Source organism: Papio anubis, chromosome 1 (genome assembly GCF_008728515.1).
Source record: "Papio anubis isolate 15944 chromosome 1, Panubis1.0, whole genome shotgun sequence".
NCBI classification, from domain to species: Eukaryota; Metazoa; Chordata; class Mammalia; order Primates; family Cercopithecidae; genus Papio; species Papio anubis.
In genome coordinates, this window is record NC_044976.1 from 77497474 (window position 1) to 77518068 (window position 20595).

General features: G+C 35.2%; 1 pseudogene; it reads right to left on the minus strand.

Annotated features, from left to right (window-relative positions):
- Window positions 1-341: 341 nt before the first annotated feature.
- Window positions 342-20595, minus strand: part of LOC110744119 — a 39556-nt pseudogene continuing 19302 nt past the window's right edge.

Below are 20595 nucleotides of genomic sequence, written 5' to 3' on the forward strand. Positions count from 1 at the left end.
ACAGAAATGTTTAGTTTAATGGCATAATTGAAAAATAACCAACCAATCAACTTTCTCTTCTACCTATGGAAAGAACGGTAAAATTAATCAAGAACTTCTACATCTTTGTCATAAAGGAGCTTAAAAAAAGAAAGAGGAAGACTGGGGACAGGGTGCAACTGTTGCTAAAGGAATGCTATAATGCAGAAGGTCAAGGATTTAATAAATTCTAAAAGTTCTACATGTATCAGTGATAACTGTATTATTAGAAATATAAATATATAGAAATATAAAGTATATGGTATTAAAAACAGACCTTGCTAATATAAACATACATAAAGTATGTCACTTCTCTTGTAATAACAGTATAATGATTGATCTACAGTTTGCCCTTTGCCCTGTATTCTTAAACTACTCCTCCAATGGTCAATGGTGACCTTGAATCAACAGCCGCTGAACCCAGGAGACCCCACAGATATTTAGATTCAGCACCTAGAGGGCCCCACCTACCCTCCATGCTGTGTGTTCCCATGACTCCAGAAATAATTAATTGCAACTTGCATTATTAAGTCTACAAGCAAATTTGGAATCTAACTAGAAAAAGTAGTAACAAAGGCAAAATAAGCGAAAAATTGTTAGAAAAGCAACGAGAAGATTTTTAAAAATGTTTCCAGTTCAAGTCAGAATTAAGGTGAACATTAGGTCCCACCAGCTTTACAGAGCTGTAGATCTTTTGCTGTTGTTCTTTCAAAAAAGAAGAATCTACAATAAACATATTCATTTGAGAAAAATACTTTGTTAACTTTTTGTAGCCATCCCCAGGTTGCTTTAAACTTTGTATGTTCAAGAACAGAGTATATCCTGGTTAGGATGTGTTCATAGCTGATGCATCTCCAAAAAATTTTTCATGAAGGGGCCAGCTTCTGAACATCTTCAATCATGACAGCATTATACAGAGAGGCCCGGATGCGTCCCACAGACCTATGCCCTTTCAAGGACAACATATTGAGTTCAAGAGCTTTATCAAGAAATGTTTTTTCTAAAGCATCATCTCCTTTGGTATTGCCAGTGAGGGATGGAATATTCATCTTGCTTCTACTTTGGGGCCCCACTGGACATACGTAGAATCCTTGAGAATTATCAGTAATCTCATAAATCATTTGAGATTTGATGGAGCTAAGCTTCTCCATGGCTGCAGCACCTCCATTGTTTTTAATCCTCTCTAGGACCAAGACCATGACGTAGATGCTGAAACATGGAGGCGTGTTGTACAAGGAGCTGTTTCCAGCCTGCACCTCGTATTCCAAGACTGGGGGACACTCTCAGAGGGCAAACCCCAGCAGGTCATCGCAGACATTCACCACGGTGACCCCAGCTGAACCAACATTCTTCTGAGCACCTGCAAAAATCACACCAATCTTGGAAACATCCACTGGCTCAGACAGGAAGTTTGAGGACATGTCACAAACCAGTACTGCTCCCTTGACATAGGGTATAAAGTTAAACTCCGCACCATGCACCGTCTCATTTGCTCAGTAATACACGTAAGAAGCATCCGGATTGAGGTTCCAGGTGCATGGATCTGGAATTTTTGTGTAACTCCCAAGTTTAGGGTGAACGATATTTATAGTCTCAAACTTCTTGGCTTCTTCTGCAGCCCTTAGGTGACCAAGCTCCTGTCACCACATAGTCAGCACACCTTCCTGCTTTCAAGCCAATCAGTTTTAAGGGGACAGCACCGAACTGGCCGGACCCACCTCCTTGCACAAAAATCACCTTACAGTCGTCTGGAACGGCTAGCAATTCCCGCACAAGATTCTCTGTATTGTTAATAATCTTGGCAAAATCTGATGACCTGTGATTCATTTCAAGAACACTAATGCCAACTCCTTTGTAGTCCAATAATTCCTTTTTTATCCTAACAATACTGAGTGAGGCAGCTTGGTGGGACCAGACCCGAAGTTGACCACCTGCCTCGGGGCGTCCACGGTGTGGCAGCGAGGGCGGCGACTCAACCAAGGAAGACCAATCGCGTGAAGGGCTAGCATTCCCGGCTAGGTAATTCTTATAGATAAGTGGTTAAGTGAGTGGAGAACACAAACTTACAATGATTTGCCTGGTCTTCTAAGCAGACAACAAAGAAACAAATATATAAATTTAATTAAAGTTAAATTTATTTTAAAACATAAAGGTAACTCTGATTCTACACTGACCCAAGGCCTATTGAATACTCTGGCTGTAAACTCTTCATCTTTTGAAGTCTTTCAGGTAATCAGTATAACAGTGGGCAAGTTGTTTCTTTCTGGGTATTTAAATGACACCCTATTGTCCTGAAAAAAAAAAAAAATTAATGATCCTTTTCAATTGTCCATCTATTAGGCACCCTAGTAAAGAAATGGTCTAAACACAAGCTTAGGAGTCAGGAAACTTGGAGTGTAGTTTTAACACCATTTTAAAGCCAGTTTTGTGATTCTGAGTAATGTGGCAAAGCGATAGTTTTCAGTTCCTCAATTCTCTCACTGGAAAAGAAATTGCTGGATAACGTAAAGTAACATGTGTCAATAATTATTACTTAGTAATGGGGATATAATAATAATTGCATCCATTTTCTATGATTTTTCTGTAAAGAAACTACCAGAGAATTCATGGAAATTACTCTGTCTTTATTCTCTGGAAATTTTCTTTCCAAGTAGTGAGAATCAGTAAATGGCACTGGGCGCTCAATTTAAGTCTCCAGCAAACTGAAAAAGAGTCAAACAACTAACAGATTTCCTTTGCATTTAAAAATATAAAAGGCCAGGGAATTCAAAAGTAACCGTTTCCTAGATGACCTACTTTCAGAAAGGATGAAATTTAATGTTAGGTGCTAGAAATCCAGAAACTTTCTCATTCTACATATAGGTGATTATGTTATAAAAGTGCTACTAACATCCCCAGTTATACTTATTTAACATGGATGCTTTCTAAAAGCACTTGAACAATAAGCAACATTTGAGTAAACCACCACAGAAATTCTATCCACAACGAAGGAACTCATACAGAGCCTTGGCCCTCTGAAAGCAACCAGAAATGAAGCCAAATGATCATATGCAACATACACCACAGTCATACCCTCAAGGAAAAAAAGAATGAAACATTTAAAAGTCTCGTGCAAGTGATAGCAAATTCAAAAACAAGAAGCAACAATTCTTTCACATGAGAAGGCATCAGTACAAGATCTCCAGCAGTACAAAAAGAGTGTTTTGACACCTTCAAAGGATCACAATAGCTCTCTAGCAATAGAACCTAACAGGAATGAAAATTCTGAAATAACAGATAAAGAATTCAATATATGGGTTGCAAAGAAACTCAATGAGATACAAGAGAAAGTTGAAAACCAATGCAACAAAACCAGAAAATTTATTCAAGATATGAGAGATGAGATGGCTACATATTATTACAGCAATTTGGAGACATATATAGATATATAGAGATATATAGAGATATATGTATATACCTTCATATATATATAAATGGCTATAAATATGTATGGAGATATATATATATATATATGCATATATAACAGAACTGTGGAATTTAAAAATTCACTAAAAGAATTGCAAAACACAATAGAAAGTTTCAAAAATAAACTAGACTAATCGGAAGAAAATAATTCAGAGCTTGAAAACTAGTCTTTCAAATTAACACAGTCAGACAAAAGAAAAAGTTTTTTGAAAGAACAAAGCCTTTGAGGAATATGGGATTGTGTAAAGCAACCAAATCTATGACTTATTGGCATTCCTGAGAGAGAAGAAAAAAAAAAAAAAACTTGGAAAACATATTTGAGAGAATAATTTAGGATTTTTTTTTAACGTGGTTACAAAGGTAAAAATCCAGATATAGGAAATTTAGAGAATACCTGCTAGATACTACACAAGATGAATATCACCAAAGCATATTCATAGTCATCAAGCTATCCAAGGTCAATGCTAAAGAAAAGATCTTAAAGACAGCTATGGAAGGTCAGATCTATAAAGGAAATTCCACCAGACTAACAGCATACAGGTTCTTCTCAGCAAAAACCTTATAAACCAGTTCATATGCTGCTAAACTGAACTTTATAAATGAAGGAGAAACAGCCTTTCCCAGACAAGATAGAGGATAGATGCTAGAAAAGCTTGTCACCACTAGACTGAACCTACAAGAAATGCTCAAAGGAGTTCTAAACATGAAAACAAAAGGATAATACTTGCTACCATAAAGGAACATGTAAGTACAAATTTACCAATCCTACAAAGCAATTAAATAAGCACTACAAAGTAACTAGCTAAAAACATGATGACACAAAGCCTTACATATAACATATAAATATTAATATCGAGCATAACTGATGTAAATTCTCTACTTAAAAGTTACAGATTGGCAAATTAAATTTAAAAAATGAGACCGAACCATCTGCTGCCTTCAGGAGATGCACCTAACATGTACTGACACCAGAGGTTCGAAGTAAAGGGGTGGAGAAAGATACATCACACAAAAGAAAAACAAAAAAGAGCAGAGGTTGGCATTTCTTGTAATAGATAAAACAGACTTTAAACCCACGACAATAAACAGAACAACACACACACACACACACACACACACACACACACACACACACAAGCATGTTATATAATGGCATAGGGTTCACTTCAACAACATTAAATTGAAATCACACAAGTACATGGAAACTAAACAACTTGCTCTTGAATGACTTTGAGGGAATCAAAGAAATTAAGGTAGAAATCAAAAAAATTATTTCAAATGAACATAGAGATACAACATATAAAATCCTCTTGTATACAGCAAAAGCAGTGTTAAGATGACAGTTCATAGTGCCAAATGCCTGATCAAAAAGATACAAATATCTTAAATTAACAAACGAATGCCTTACCTCAAGGAACTAGAAAAACAAGAGCAAACAAAATACTAAGCTAGCAGAAGAAAATAAATAAAAAAGATCAGAGTGGAACTAAATTAAATTGATTTTAAAATTTATGAAACACTCAATGAAGACTCAATTAAACAAAAAAGTTGGTTCTTTGAAAGGTTAAACAAAATAAATAGAATGCTAGTTAGATAAACCAAGACAAAAAGAGAAAGAATCAAATAAGTACAATCAGAAATGACAAATGTCTCATGGCAATTGATATTGCAAAAATATAAAAGATTCTCAGAGATGACTACGAACACCTCTATGTATACAAACTAGAAAACCTAGAGGAAATTGATAAATAACTGAAAATGTAACTCCCAAGATTGAATCAGGAAGAAATTGAAATCTTGTGCAACCAATAATGATTCATAAAATCAAATCAATAATGAAAAACCTACCAACCAAAAATTGTTGAGGATCGGATGGATTCTCAGCAGAATTCTATCAGCCATATAAAGAAGAGCTGGTAGCAGTCTTACTGAAAGTATTCCAGGAAATCAGGGAGTAGGGATTCCTTTCTAACTCACTCTACAAAACTAGTATCACCCTGTTACCAAAATTTGGCAAGGATACAACAAAAAAAGAAAACTACAGGTTAATATCCTTGAGGAATATAGACACAAACATCCTCAAGAAAATACCAGCAAACTGAATCCAAGAGCACAGAAAAAAGATAATTCTTTTTTTGATCAAGAATCATGATCAAGTAGGTTTCATCCCAAGACTATAGGAATTGTTCAACATCTGCAAATCAATAAATGTGATTCACCACATAAACAAAATTAAAATCGAAAATCATATCATCTCAATGGATGCAGGAAAAGTATTCCATATAATCTAGTAGCCCTTCATAATAAAAACTCTCAAGTAACTAGGCATTGAAAGAACATACTGTAAGACAAACCTGCAGCCAACATGATACTGAATGGTGAAACATTGAAAGCATTCCTCAGAACTTCAGCCAGCCAAGGATGTCTACTCTCACCACTCCTATTTAACCATGGTACTGGAAGTCTTAGCCAGAAAATTCTGACAATGAAAAGAAAGAAAAGACAACCAAATTGAAAAAGAGGAAGTAAAAGTGTCTCTTTTTGCTGACGACATGATCTTATATGTAAAACACCCTAAAGCTTTCATCAAAAGACTCCTTGACCTGACAAATAACTTTAGTAAGCCAGAGGCATCACATTACCTGACTTCAAACTATATGACAAGGCTGTAGTAACCAAAACAGCATGGTATTGGTACAAAAGAAGACACATTGATCAATGGAACAGAATAGAGAACTCATACATAAAGCCACACACCTACAACCAACCGATTGTTGTAAAGTTTACAAAAATAAACAACGCAAAATGAATACCCTATTCAATAAATGACATTGAGAAAGCTGGCTAGCCATATGCAGTAAAAGTGGACCCCTTCCTCTCACCATATACAAATATTAACTCAAGATAGACTGAAGACTTAAATATAAGACCTGAGACTATGCAATTCCTAGAAGAAAATCTAAGAAGAACTCTTCTAGATATTGGCCAAGGCAAAGAATTTATAACTAAGGTTAAAGGCAGATGCAACAATAAAAATGGACAAATGAGACCTAATTAAACTAAACTTCGGCACATAAAAAAATAGTCAACAGAGTAAACTGACAACCTACAGAATGGGAGAAAAAAAAAATGCAAACTGTGCATCTGACAAAGACTAATATCCAGAATCTGTAAGGGACTTAAACAAATCAACAAAAACCAAACAAATAACCCAATTAAGAAGTGGGCAAAGGATATGAACAGACACTTCTCAAAATAAGACACACAAGAGGACAGCAAACATATTAAACCGTGCTCAACATAACTAATCGTCAGAGAAATGCAGATTAAAATCACAATGAGATTCTATTTCAGACCAGTCAGATTGACTATTATTAAAAAGTCAAAAAATAACAGATATTGGCAAGGATGTGGAGAAAAGGGAAGACTTTATACGCTGTTGGTGGGAATGTAAATTAGTCCAACCTTTATAGAAAACAGTTTGGAGATTTCACAGAGAAATAAATATAGAACTACCATTCAACCCAGCAATCCCACTACTCAATATCTATCCAAAGGAAAAGAAATTGTTTCATCAAAGAGACACCTGCACTTGTATGTTTATCACAACACAATTCACAATAGCAAAATCATGGAATCAACCTAAGTGTCTATTAGTGGTTGATTGGAAAAACAAATGTGGTATATGTATGCCATAGAATACTATGCAGCCATAAAAATGAATGAAATTATGTCTTTTGTAGCAACATATATGGAGATTGAGACCATCATCCTAAGTGAAATAAGTCAGAAACAAAAAATGAAATATTGCAGGTTCTCACTTTACAAGTGAAAACTAAACAATGGGTACACATAGACATAGAGATTGAAATAATAGACACTGGGAATCCCAAAAGGGGGTACAGTGGTAGGGGGTAAGGGTTGAAAAACTACTTTTTGGGTATATGTTTACCATTTGGTTAATGGATCCATGGGAAGCCCAAACCTCAGCATTACTCAATGTATTAATGTAAAAAACCTGCACATGTACTCTCTGAATCAAAATAAATAGTCTAGTCCTCTTAATTTAAATAAAGTAGACTTCCATTTATAAAATAATATAATTTAGAAATTAAATTATGAGACTTTATAAAGCCAACAATAGTAATCCTTCATTCATTCATAACATTATAGAGCTTGATTAAACTAGGTACTTTCTTAGTCTTCAAAATATTTATATATGTGATATCTCACTGAGTTTTTAGCATATGGTATTTGTTCGAAAATATGTTGCTTCCTACATTTCTGTTGTTTGTGGAGGAGGTTGAAAGAGGGAATAGAATTGTGTAGAGAAATTAGCTTTATGGAAAATAGTATGTTCAACTTTAAGTATTAGAATTCTTGGAAATCAAAAAAGGTAACGACTGATTAAATATTTGCAATCCCTGATTCTATGCAATGATTCTTTAGAATAATAAATAATCATTATACAATTACCTGAAAATAGTGAAGACATTTTCTGTGACAATTTAAGACAGAAAATATTTGTTTAATAAGTTTGGAATACATAAGGCAAAGTTGCCATTTAAACTGTAATTAACCCAATATTCCTTTACTATGAAAATATTTATGAAGCATACACTATGTTCCAGAGAGTTTTCTAGATTCTAGAGGTGCAGAAACAAACAGGAGAGATAGGGCTTCTTATCTTCTAGAGCTCACCTTTTAGTAAGAGGACATTAACTACATAAACATATAAAGAAATAAAATAACAAGGTAAGGTCAGCAAATACAACAAAAAGATGTTTATGAAAATTTGACAAATGCTGCTGGATGCCTATTCATTATCCATCTTTTATTGCTAATAGAATATCGCTGTTGTTCAATGTAGCAAAAAATTCTATTTGTAAGTGTTCCTTGTGGCAATGTGATGCAGTTCTGAATAATAAAATGTGAAAAGACTTGAAATTTCTGGGAGAGTTTCATTCCTTTCACAGGTATATCCCCTTCTTTGCTGTTTACTTCCTCCTGACTAGAATGTGGAAGTGATGTCTGATGCTGGGTGGCCACACTGTGATTATGTGAAAAAGACAGGACAAGTGATCTCATTGTTCAGTTCCCACCTATGAGTGAGAACATGCGGTGTTTGGTTTTCTGTTCTTGTGATAGTTTGCTAAGAATGATGGATTCCAGCTGCATCCATGTCCCTACAAAGGACACAAACTCATCCTTTTTGATGGCTGCATAGTATTCCATGGTGTATATGTGCCACATTTTCTTAATCCAATCTGTCACTGATGGACATTTGGGTTGATTCCAAGTCTTTGCTATTGTGAATAGTGCTGCAATAAACATACGTGTGCATGTGTCTTTATAGCAGCATAATTTATAATCCTTTGGGTATATCCCCAGTAATGGGATGGCTGGGTCATATGGTACATCTAGTTCTAGATCCTTGAGGAATCGCCATACTGTTTTCCATAATGGTTGAACTAGTTTACAATCCCACCAACAGTGTAAAAGTGTTCCTATTTCTCCACATCCTCTCCAGCACCTGTTGTTTCCTGACTTTTGAATGATCGCCATTCTAACTGGTGTGAGATGGTATCTCATTGTGGTTTTGATTTGCATTTCTCTGATGGCCAGTGATGATGAGCATTTTCACTTGGACTCAGGAAGGGGAACATCACACACCGGGGCCTATCATGGGGAGGGGGGAGGGGGGAGGGATTGCATTGGGAGTTATACCTGACGTAAATGACGAGTTGATGGGTGCAGCAGACCAACATGGCACAAGTATACATATGTAACAAACCTGCATGTTATGCACATGTACCCTACAACTTAAAGTGTAATAATAATAAATAAATTAAAAAAAAAAAAAAAAGAAAAAGACAGGACAAGGGCCTTAAGTTAACTTTACCAACTGCCTACATATCTCTTAGGTGTGAGAAAGATGCAATTATAATTCATTTATGCTACTCTTTGATGAACATTTCAGACAAATGGGAATCCTACTTTCTGCAGAAAGTGATGGTGGATGACTAATATACTGGATAGTTAGGAAAGGCTTTACTGGTACTTTAACATGACAATAAGTGATCATGACCCTCCCCCCCACACACACACATAAAATACTATATAGGAAAAAACATTCTAGACAGACAGAAGACCTAATATGAGACCATGTGTCAGTCATGAGCTTTACCAATGTGGCAAAATTGTCACGAATTATGGAGAAGTTACCTGTGACTATAAGTAGGTGGATTGAAGACACTGCCCAGTAAGTGTCTCAGTGGTGACTGGTTTTTTGAAGGAGGTGGGTAAAGCAGTAATATGGAGAGGCATAGTAAATGAGAAAAAGAATGGTCACTTCTTTGGAGAAATATTGCTTAGTGTGGGTAACCAGGCCACAGACCAGACGAGCTCAGCCTGCAGAACAACTTAGTTTGCTAGCCCTTACCACCTGCATATATAATACACATTACCAATTACCCTACTACTAATGAATTGGTAATGTATTTCTTTTAATGTGAGTAGACAGGGGGTATTTGACATATTCTCTTTCTTCAAATACAGAGTCAAATATATTATTTTCTATTTGAGAGTGGCCTATATACTAGAAATTTTATTTTCAAAAGGACATTATATTTATGTTCATTTATGAATACAAACAAATCTAATATCTAAAATCTGAAGATGAGATATCTGAAATTTCAAAAGACATGAAAATCTAAATGAAAATGAAAAATCCACACATAAGTGAAACTCTATTGATACTGTTTTGTTAATGATGGATGTAACATTATATTTAAGCTATTACAAATTATACTCATGTGACCATACTCTTATTGAACTGAGCCTATATTCCTTAGATTTAAAGAAACATAAATCCAGAGAAACACAGACATTAGGTACTGGAAACAACACACAATTTGATGTTAAGAAATTCTAGATTTGGTGATATGGAAGAAACAGCATGCTACTGCTAAAAGAGCTCATGAATTACAGCAGTTAGCATGATCTTAATGAAATTTTGGAGCAATAAAACAAAATATAATCATCGATGATACCTAAATTTTAAAACAACAAATCCTTGTATGTTTTCCATTAACATTTGCAAAACTTCCAACTTTGTTGAATACCAAGCCTTATAATTATTCATTTACCATAATCATTAGTTGGTGTTTAAGTTAAAATAAATGTTTCTTGCAAATTTAAACATTACATGTTATTGTTTTACTTTTAATATGAAAAGCTACTCTTTTTCCTTTTCCTGAAGTAAAGCTTAACCAAGTGATTTATAGCCTTTACCAAATGATTTATAAATGCAATTTGTTTTTAAATAAAAGTACAGTGGTACAATGATAGAAATTCTTATAACTCAAAGCTTTTAATTAAAACCTAAAATATGTGTGTTGCTGTTAAAGAAATTAAAATTTCCAGAGCCTTAATAAGAAAAACTATTTGTTAAGGGGTCCTGAAGCAATTGCACTTTTGAAGATAAGGCCTGAAACAACTTCGTTCTGGCATTTGTTTTTACTCTACTTAGCATTTAAGTCCAGTGTTCACAGAAATTTTCTCTATTCTTTGTGTGAGAAAGCACCAAGGGTGTATCTTCCTAGAAGGGAGGACCTTTTACAAAAACCTAGCAAACTAAAAAGGGGTCAAATAAAAATGTGGAGAGTTGCTCCCCAAACCCTCCAAAAAGACATGAATGTTGTTTATTTGTTTGTTTGTTTGTTTGTTTTCTAGAATCCTAAGGGATTTATCTTTGGGGGGTTTCATGCACTAAACTGTAATATAAGAGGAATGATTTTGTATGGCCCCATCAAGAGTGTAGTGTAACCGGCAGTACTAATAGGGGCTTTATATTGCAACAACCTGCAAGGAGTGGATGAACAGCTGGGGAATAGTTTGATTCACAGATGCTTCCATGTTGGTAGAAGGCCTGTGGTGAAATTCATGGGTGTTTTACAAATAAGAAATCCATTGCCATTCCAGCTGTGCATCCTCCAGCTGCAGATAATAGTGACGGGTCCTTATGCCAAATGCCCCTAGAACTAAAACAAAATTGCTTGTATAACACACAGCCCTTACTGGATAATAACTCTTCATATGTCAATATTTGAAGCTAAGGTTTTTATTTAACATCACAGTGAACGGGCAAACTACCTGAGATGCAAACAGGAACCCTTCATTACACTTATATATCTGCCTTACCTTCCTTATTTATCAGGTTCGGTTCTGAATTTACAAATGCAGAGATCCCCACTAATCTTGAGACTCATCCCTTAGCAATTTGTTAAGGCTTAGGGTCTCAGTATAGATTTTCTTTACTGAATAAAGCTGTGTGGAAATGTGTTCCATGCCAGTTAAATGAGTCCAGCAAGACATAACCAAACAGTACAAAAGCCATTATGATGTTGAGGATCTGGTGGTCATTCTGAATTATTCATTAACCTTCACCCTTTTACCCAGCTCATATATTGTGTTGTCTGAGTGTTACTTTTATTGCAAACTGGAAAATTGTTCTAAAATATGAGCCTTGCTTTTTTTTTTTTTTTTTTGACAGTCTCCCTCTGTCGCCTGGCTAGAGTGCAGTGCAGTGGCACGATCTTGGCTCACTGCAACCTCCACCTCCCAGGTTCAGGGGATTCTCCTGCCTCAGCCTCCTCAGTAGCTGGGACTACAGGTGCATGCCACCACACTGAGTTAAGTTTGTACTTTTAGTAGAGACAGAGTTTCACCATGCTGGCCAGGACATCTCGCTTTCTTGACTTCGTGATCCGCCCACGTTGGCCTCCCAAAGTGCTGGGGTTACAGGTGTGAGCTACTGCACCTGGCCAAGTCTTGCTTAAAAAAAAAAAAAAATCCTTTCCCAATATATATGCTAAATTAAAGAAAATATGCTCAGTTCATAATATAAAATTTAAGGATATTTCATTTTAATTTACCATTTAGAAATTTTGGATGATTTATTCCATATGAAGCCATAAAAAGGGAGGAGTTGGAGATCTGGGCAGTTTGAGTTGAGTCAGTGACTTGTAAAGCAAAAGTTATCTGCAAAAATACTGTTAACTTTAAAAGGCTTGTAAACAATGCTAATGCTTGTGTTCATTCTCATAAACAGTATCAAAATGTGACAAAATTATATAAGTGATGATAGTTTTTAAATGTAAGGAATAATTTTAAGATCATATTCTATTGTTTTCTACAATTGAACTGCAAAAAAAAAATATTTCTTTTTGAAACATTTATTACTTTAGCTTTGCTCATGTACTCACAGGTGCATTAATCAATGGCTGTTATTACTTGTATCCAGGAAGGCAATTCAATCATTTAAGGGTGACTTATTTTACTTGGGGTTAATTTGTAGGCAGCTCTAGAGCTCTGGGAGTTTAAGAAGTTAGTGAAGGCAAGAAAATGAAAATTAACAGCTTTTGCCCTGTATGGCTATATTACATGGCAGAAATTGTACAAAGTAGAAATAAAAATCCACTGAAAACCCTATGATGGACTTAGCTTGAGAAGTGTCATTGTGCTTTGGGTGTCATTGTCACCACTGGAGGCTATTTTTATGTAAACAGATCATAGGAAGTCTGTAAATCCAAAACACATGAGTAAAATAATCTTCCTGGAAGCAATTGTTTATGATTGCCTATGTCTAAAAACTAATGATGCACTATCATTTTAAAATGCAAGTGCTTTGCAGACTCCAAGGTATGTGTGTGTGTGTGTGTACATGCATATATATATATATATATATATGCACACTGAAATTTGTGTCTCACTTCCACTTTGAGAAGTAAATGGTTCAGCTTCCATTATTCCCATTTTATGGTTGAGAATATAGAGGTCCAGAAGATTTATTTATTTATTTATTTTATTTTTTTAAATTTATTTTTTATTATTATTATACTTTAAGTTTTAGGGTACATGTGCATAATGTGCAGGTTTGTTACATATGTATACTTGTGCCATGTTGGTGTGCTGCAACCATCAACTCGTCAGCACCCATCAACTCGTCATTTACATCAGGTATAACTCCCAATGCAATCCCTCCCCTCTCCCCCCTCCCCATGATAGGCCCCGGTGTGTGATGTTCCTCTTCCCAAGTCCAAGTGATCTCATTGTTCAGTTCCCACCTATGAGTGAGAACATGCGGTGTTTGGTTTTCTGTTCTTGTGATAGTTTGCTAAGAATGATGGTTTCCAGCTGCATCCATGTCCCTACAAAGGACACAAACTCATCCTTTTTTATGGCTGCATAGTATTCCATGGTGTATATGTGCCACATTTTCTTAATCCAGTCTGTCACTGATGGACATTTGGGTTGATTCCAAGTCTTTGTTTTTGTGAATAGTGCCGCAATAAACATACATGTGCATGTGTCTTTATAGCAGCATGATTTATTCATACAGCCAACAGACACATGAAAAAATGCTCATCATCACTGGCCATCAGAGAAATGCAAATCAAAACCACAATGAGATACCATCTCACACCAGTTAGAATGGCAATCATTAAAAAATCAGGAAACAACAGGTGCTGGAGAGGATGTGGAGAAATAGGAACACTTTTACACTGTTGGTGGGATTGTAAACTAGTTCAACCATTATGGAAAACAGTATGGCGATTCCTCAAGGATCTAGAACTAGATGTACCATATGACCCAGCCATCCCCTTACTGGGTATATACCCAAAGGATTATAAATCATGCTGCTATGAGGTCCAGAAGATTTAAATGGCCATTAAGTGATGAGGTTAGTTAGTTCTGGCCAAATCACACATGGACCCACGGGAGTTAGTTGTACTTTCTCAGGCATGGAAATAGGAAGCCTAATATAGAGGCCATTGAAATTATTCAAAATACTATAGAATTAATCAGAACTTGAGCAAAGACTATACTGCAGAAGACAAAAAATAGCAAAGAGTTAAAAAGGACAAGCTTTGGTGGCTGATTGTGCAAGAGTGAAATTAAAAATGAAAATGACTCAGAATTTTAAGTCACTGACACTGATAATAAGAATGTACAATTTTTAAGGTTAACTTTTACTTTGAGATGAATTCAGACTTAAAAAAGAGTTCTAAAAATAGTATAGAGTTTCCATATTCCCTTTACCTAGGTTGCACTAATTAACGTCTTACATAACTACAGTGCAATTATCAAAACTAAGGAGTCTACATTGTTGTGACACTATTAAATTTATAGTGAACTATAAATTTCACACAGAAATGTAGATGAGATATTCAATTTCACTTACTTGAATAAGTAGCTTTCCATCTCCCATTTTATTTTTGCTTGCATTATGAAACACCAATGCTTACTAGACGCTAGACATGAGACATCAGTGAAGCCAAGATAGAATAGCAGAGACCAGGTTTATTGTCCTGCCAGAAAGAACCAAAAACTGAGCAAAAACCCAATACTTTTCAAGACACTAGACATCAAGCAATGGAGGAAGTTGAGTTGATCTTCCACCATAATTTTCCACTCACAAAAACCAATTCCAGTATTGCCAGATGCAACAGGCATTATCTTCTTGAAAGATTCCATCATCTTCCTGGAAGATTCCATTATCTTCCTGGAAGATCCAGGTAGTATAACTATTTCCTCATCACATTGGGTAAGTTGGGTTTAGTAGTCAACTGAGCCTCCACTCTTCCCCCAACAGCAATGAGACTTAATAAATAAGGTAGTGCAAGTATGGCTGGTCACCACTAGAATTCATTCCTCCCTCTCCTTGTCAGTTGGGGGATGAACCCTCACCCCAACTGGTATCAACAAAACTAAACAAAGAGTTAAAAATAAGTGCTAGTATACACTCTACTTTCTTCCATCTCTAACTTCACTGATGTCCAGTTGGTAACAGATTTTCCATATCCACTGGGCAGAAGTGAGAATAAATAAAGTGGTTTGAAGTAGGGTTAGCCAACTCCTGTTTCTGAACATAGCTTCCTAACCCCCCAGCATGGCTTGCAGGTTTAATGGATTGCTGAACATCCATCCAAGAGGTAGAAAGTAGTGGTGGAGACAATTCTAGTTAACACTCTGTTTCTACCAGGTCCTTTTTTTGGTGTCAGTGGGACCAAATAGGCAACCGATCTTCTGCCTACCCTGGACCTGCAGCGAAAAAACAACATGGGTTTGAGCTCTTCATTTCCATCCTCTATGAAGCAACAGAGCCCTTGGCAAGCTGATCTTACACATCCACTCAGAAGTGAGGTGTTGTGATACTTTTAAAGGGAAGGTGTCAGCAGGTCAAGGGGGAAGTTAACTGTCATCTCTGCTGTCTGCAATGAAGCAGCATGAGTCAGTACCTCATGATTGCAGGAAAGTGTCTATAGGGTATAGTAGGAAGGTGAATTTACACACCTAAATGTCCTTAGATTTACAGCTAAACAGAGGACTGCTTTCTAAAAAATGGTTAAATAGAATTGAGAGTAGCATGTTATAATATCATATAGGTTGAGAGTGCAATTTAAAAATCACTTCTAATTCTAAGAACCAGAAAAATCACAGTGTGAGAAAATGTAATCAACAGATGAATCGTATGTCGATATTATCTGACAAGATTTTGAAACAGCTTCCATAAACAATTACAAATTCTTTTTAAACAAGTGAAAAAATTAAAAATCTGCAAATAAATAGGAGTTAGAAGTCGATGGAAATTATAGAACTAAAAGATCTAATAACTACAAAAATTACAGAATGGGCTAAATATTAAAATTGAGATGAAAGGAGATAAAACCGATGACCTTGAGAATAGATGAATATAATTTACCCAATGTGAAAAATAAACCACAAAAAAGTACTTAAAAAGGTCTGTTGGACAATTCCAAGTGGCTAAATTGATATCACTGCAGTCACAAAAGGAGAGAAGAGTACTTGAAGTATTTGAAAAGTATTTTAAGCATTAATGGCTGAAAACTTCCCTAGTTTGCAGAGAGACATAAACCTGCAGTTTCAAAAAGCTGAGCCAATTCCAAATAGGATAAACAAACACATCCATGTAAATACACGTCATAATTAAATTCCTGAAAACTAAGAGCAAAAAAACATATTGAAAGCAGCCGTAGGGAAACAACACAGTAATTATGTACTAACATTGATTTGTATTACAGTAGATTTCTCATTCGAAATCATGAAGACCAAAAGGAAATAACACATTTTATTAAACACTGAGAGAAGTGAACAACTACAGATTTTATATCCAGCAAAAATATCACTAAGAACTAATGGGAAATAAATACATTCTCAGACAAAGAAAAATTAACAGACTCCGTCGCTAGAAAACTTATCCTTAACAAGTGGCTAAAGGAAGTTCTCTAAGCAGAAAACAAACAGAAACAGAAGAAAGCTCGAAACTTCTAAAAGGGAAAAGGAATTATCAGAATTCATAAAAATAAAGTAAATAATAGATGATCTTCCTTTTCATGAGTTTCTTGAATCATAATTGATGGTTGAAGCAAAAATTGCAATATCATTTGATGTGATGCCTTATGTATGTAGAAGAAATACTTAAGACAACTTTTTTTTTCAAAAGTGGAGAGGGTGAAGAAACACAAATGGGACTAAGATTTCTATACTTCACTCACTCAAAATGCTAAAACATTGATAAATAATAGAGTACAACAAATTATGTTTGTATATTATAATATCTAAAGTAACCACTAAGAAAACTACCTAAAAAATGGCATACTCTGAGTCACTATAAATAAAACAAGATATAGTCCTAGAAAATGTTCAAAGTGCCCACAGGAGTCTAAGAAAAAAGAAACAGGAGAACAAGAAACAAAAGAAGCACGAAGAAAACAATAGACTGCCAGTAAATGTGACTTTAAAAAGGCAACAGAAGAGATCCTTGAGGTGATAGAATTGTATTTCTTTTTTTTTTCTTTTTTTTTTTTGAGATGGAGTCTGGCTCTGTCGCCCAGGCTGGAGTGCAGTGGCCGGATCTCGGCTCACTGCAAGCTCCGCCTCCCGGGTTCACGCCATTCTCCTGCCTCAGCCTCCGGAGTAGCTGGGACTACAGGCGCCCGCCACCGCGCCCGGCTAGTTTTTTGTATTTTTTAGTAGAGACGGGGTTTCACCGGGTTAGCCAGGCTGGTCTTGATCTCCTGACCTCGTGATCCGCCCGTCTCGGCCTCCCAAAGTGCTGGGATTACAGGCTTGAGCCACCGCGCCCGGCCTGATAGAATTGTATTTCATCTTGACTGTATCAATGTCACTCACTATTCTGGTTGTGATATCATTCTATCATTTTTTAAGATGTTACCATTGAGGAAAAATGGGCAAAGGGGCATATGGGATCTCTCTTTATTATGTGAATTTGTAGTTATTTCAAAGTAAAATGTGAATTTGTAGTTATTTCAAAGTAAAAAGTTAAATTAAAAATATACAACTACAGTGCGATACTACTACATCCCTATTCGATTGTTTAAAATGAAAAAGACTGATCAAACCAACTGCTGGCAATGATTTGAAGTAACTGGAATTCTCATACTGCTTATGAGAATGTAAAAGTATGCAATCATTTTGGAAGCAGTATGTTCATTTCCTAAAAATATTTACCCATACACCTGGCACATGATGTAACCATTCCATACCTAGATGTTTGTCAAGATGTCAAAGCACATACCCATCTGAATGTTTGTTCAAGAATGTTCATAGAAGCTTTGTTTGTAATATCCAGAAACTCAGTACAATCTAGATATTTTTCAATAGGTGAAATGATAAACAAATTTTGCATATTCATGCAATAGAATACTGCTCCGCACTAAACGATAATGAACTATAGATGAATGCAATTATATAAATTGGTCTCAAAATGATTAAACTGAGTGAACGAATACAGATAACAAAGAGTACATACTGTGTGATTCCAACTTCAGAAAAAGCAACATAATCTATACTGACAAAAAGCAGATTTGTGGTTACTCAGGAGACTAGGGGGAGGCAGAATATAAAAAGGAGGGATTTTCCACAGCCACTAAGAATCCCTGGTGGTGATCATATTGACGGAAATGTTCACTATCTTGATTGTGGTGATAGCTTCTCAGGGATACATTTATGTAATAATATGTTAGATTATAACTTTAAGAATGTTCAGTTTAATGTTTGTTTCAAACTTACCTCAATAAGACAATTTAAAGCAAAATATCTCTGTAAACCCCTTATTTTGGGTTACTTATGAAAGGCAAACAGATGACATGCTATTATCTTCACTGTACAGATTAGGAAATTGGATTACTGTGTTGCGCAGGGTAAAATTACATATTAGCATTTCAAAATCCACAAGAGATAATCCCCTTTAGGAAACTGGAACTCCTCCTCTTTCTCTCCTTTATACCAGGACTTTCACACTCTGTGCTCAACACAATATATCTATCATATTTTTTAAGAGACATCAATTTTCCACTGTTACCATTTGTCATGCTAAGTACTGGGTAGATTACATTTAAAAATATGCTCTGGACCTTTGAAATATTGTATCAAAATAAGCATATGGCTTCAGTTTAAGAGCTACATTTTCTTTTCTGACAATTTAAAATATTATATTACAATGGCTGAACGTATAAAACAATTGTTAAATATTTAGAACTATTATGATTTCAAATGTTTTTGAGAGAGAATACTTAATATTTACTGCTTTCACATGCTACGTTTATGCTGGGAACTTTATATATTTTATATCATTTGACCAACATAGAAATCCGAGTTAGATATTGTTATTTACTATGAAATCTGGAAAGAGACAGATTAAGAAATTCAGTCAAGTTAATAAGGATAGAGGGAGTTTTTTTTTTTAATTTTCAGGGAGGTTTTTAAAATCAGAATTTATCTATTCTATCAATAGATTTCTGTCTTGTCAATAGTTTTCTGTGAATTCTTCATATACACAGATAGTCCACAGCGCATATATATATATATATATATATATATATATATATATATATATATATATAAAATATCCAATTTAAATGGTATCTGTGTAATCTTTGTAATGATATCTATGAATTTTCTTCATTTAAAAACATTTAATACATATTCAAACCTATCTAATCACTTCTAATATAGGAAATAAGATAATAGGTTTAACAGTAAATTGCAGTGCTCATAAAGACATTGGAAAGACAGAGGTTAAGCTAAAAATGTCAGATGTCTTCTTTTCATATTTCAAACATTTAACTTTATAAATCATAAAATTATAGAGGATAAATAGAAAACCATGTAGGTTGATGAAAGCATCTTCCTCTGACGCCACCTCTATCTAACACGAGGAGTGAGGCAGAAAAGAAGAGGAGACCCGTTACTTGAAATCATCACATGATTTCTGTGAAAGAGTGAGAGGTCAGGTTTGTTGTCTCTCACAGACCACAGTTTATTTCTGTGGAGATTACTTTGAGGTTCCCTTAATGCAGGAAAAATGTTACTCAGGTTGGAATATTGTCTTTGTAGTTCTAAATAGCAGGAAGTAACTCAAATCATTTTGGAAGGTTTTAAAGCTTTTATCTCAAAATTCCACAATTTAGAGCTCCAGGAAAAAAAAAAAAAAAACAAAACTTTGGGAGCTGTGTGTTTTTACAGTTCCCGTATGCTTCATCATACCATTACAAATGCTTCATTATGGAACCAAAACAAAACCACAACTCTCAGTTGGTTCTAGTGGTGTCTGGATTTCCTCTCAAATTGAAATTGAAACGAGAATGAAATATTGAACGCCATACAAAACGGCAAACAATAGAAAATTGAATTCTTTCTAAACCAACTTGTATTTTGAAATTTTTCTAATCAAATCTGATGTCTCCACCTCCATATTAGTTGACAATACAAATACAATATTAAAATTACATATCTGACAATGGGGCACTGTGGGAGGGCCAACCCTGAAGAATGGAGAAAGAGGTAAGAGTGAGTAAAATAAAGTTTCTTAAAAGAATAGACAGGCGATTCTTAAGGATTAATAGGCATTACCTACATTCCCAAAGGAATAAACTGTAACCCAAACAAACAAAGAAAAAAGGTCAATGAAATAATGTTAGAGATGTGCAGCAGAATTAGAGATTGGAGTGAATGTGAGTGCCGGGGGAGGACAACAGAAAAAGTATGAGACAATATTTCGAAGAC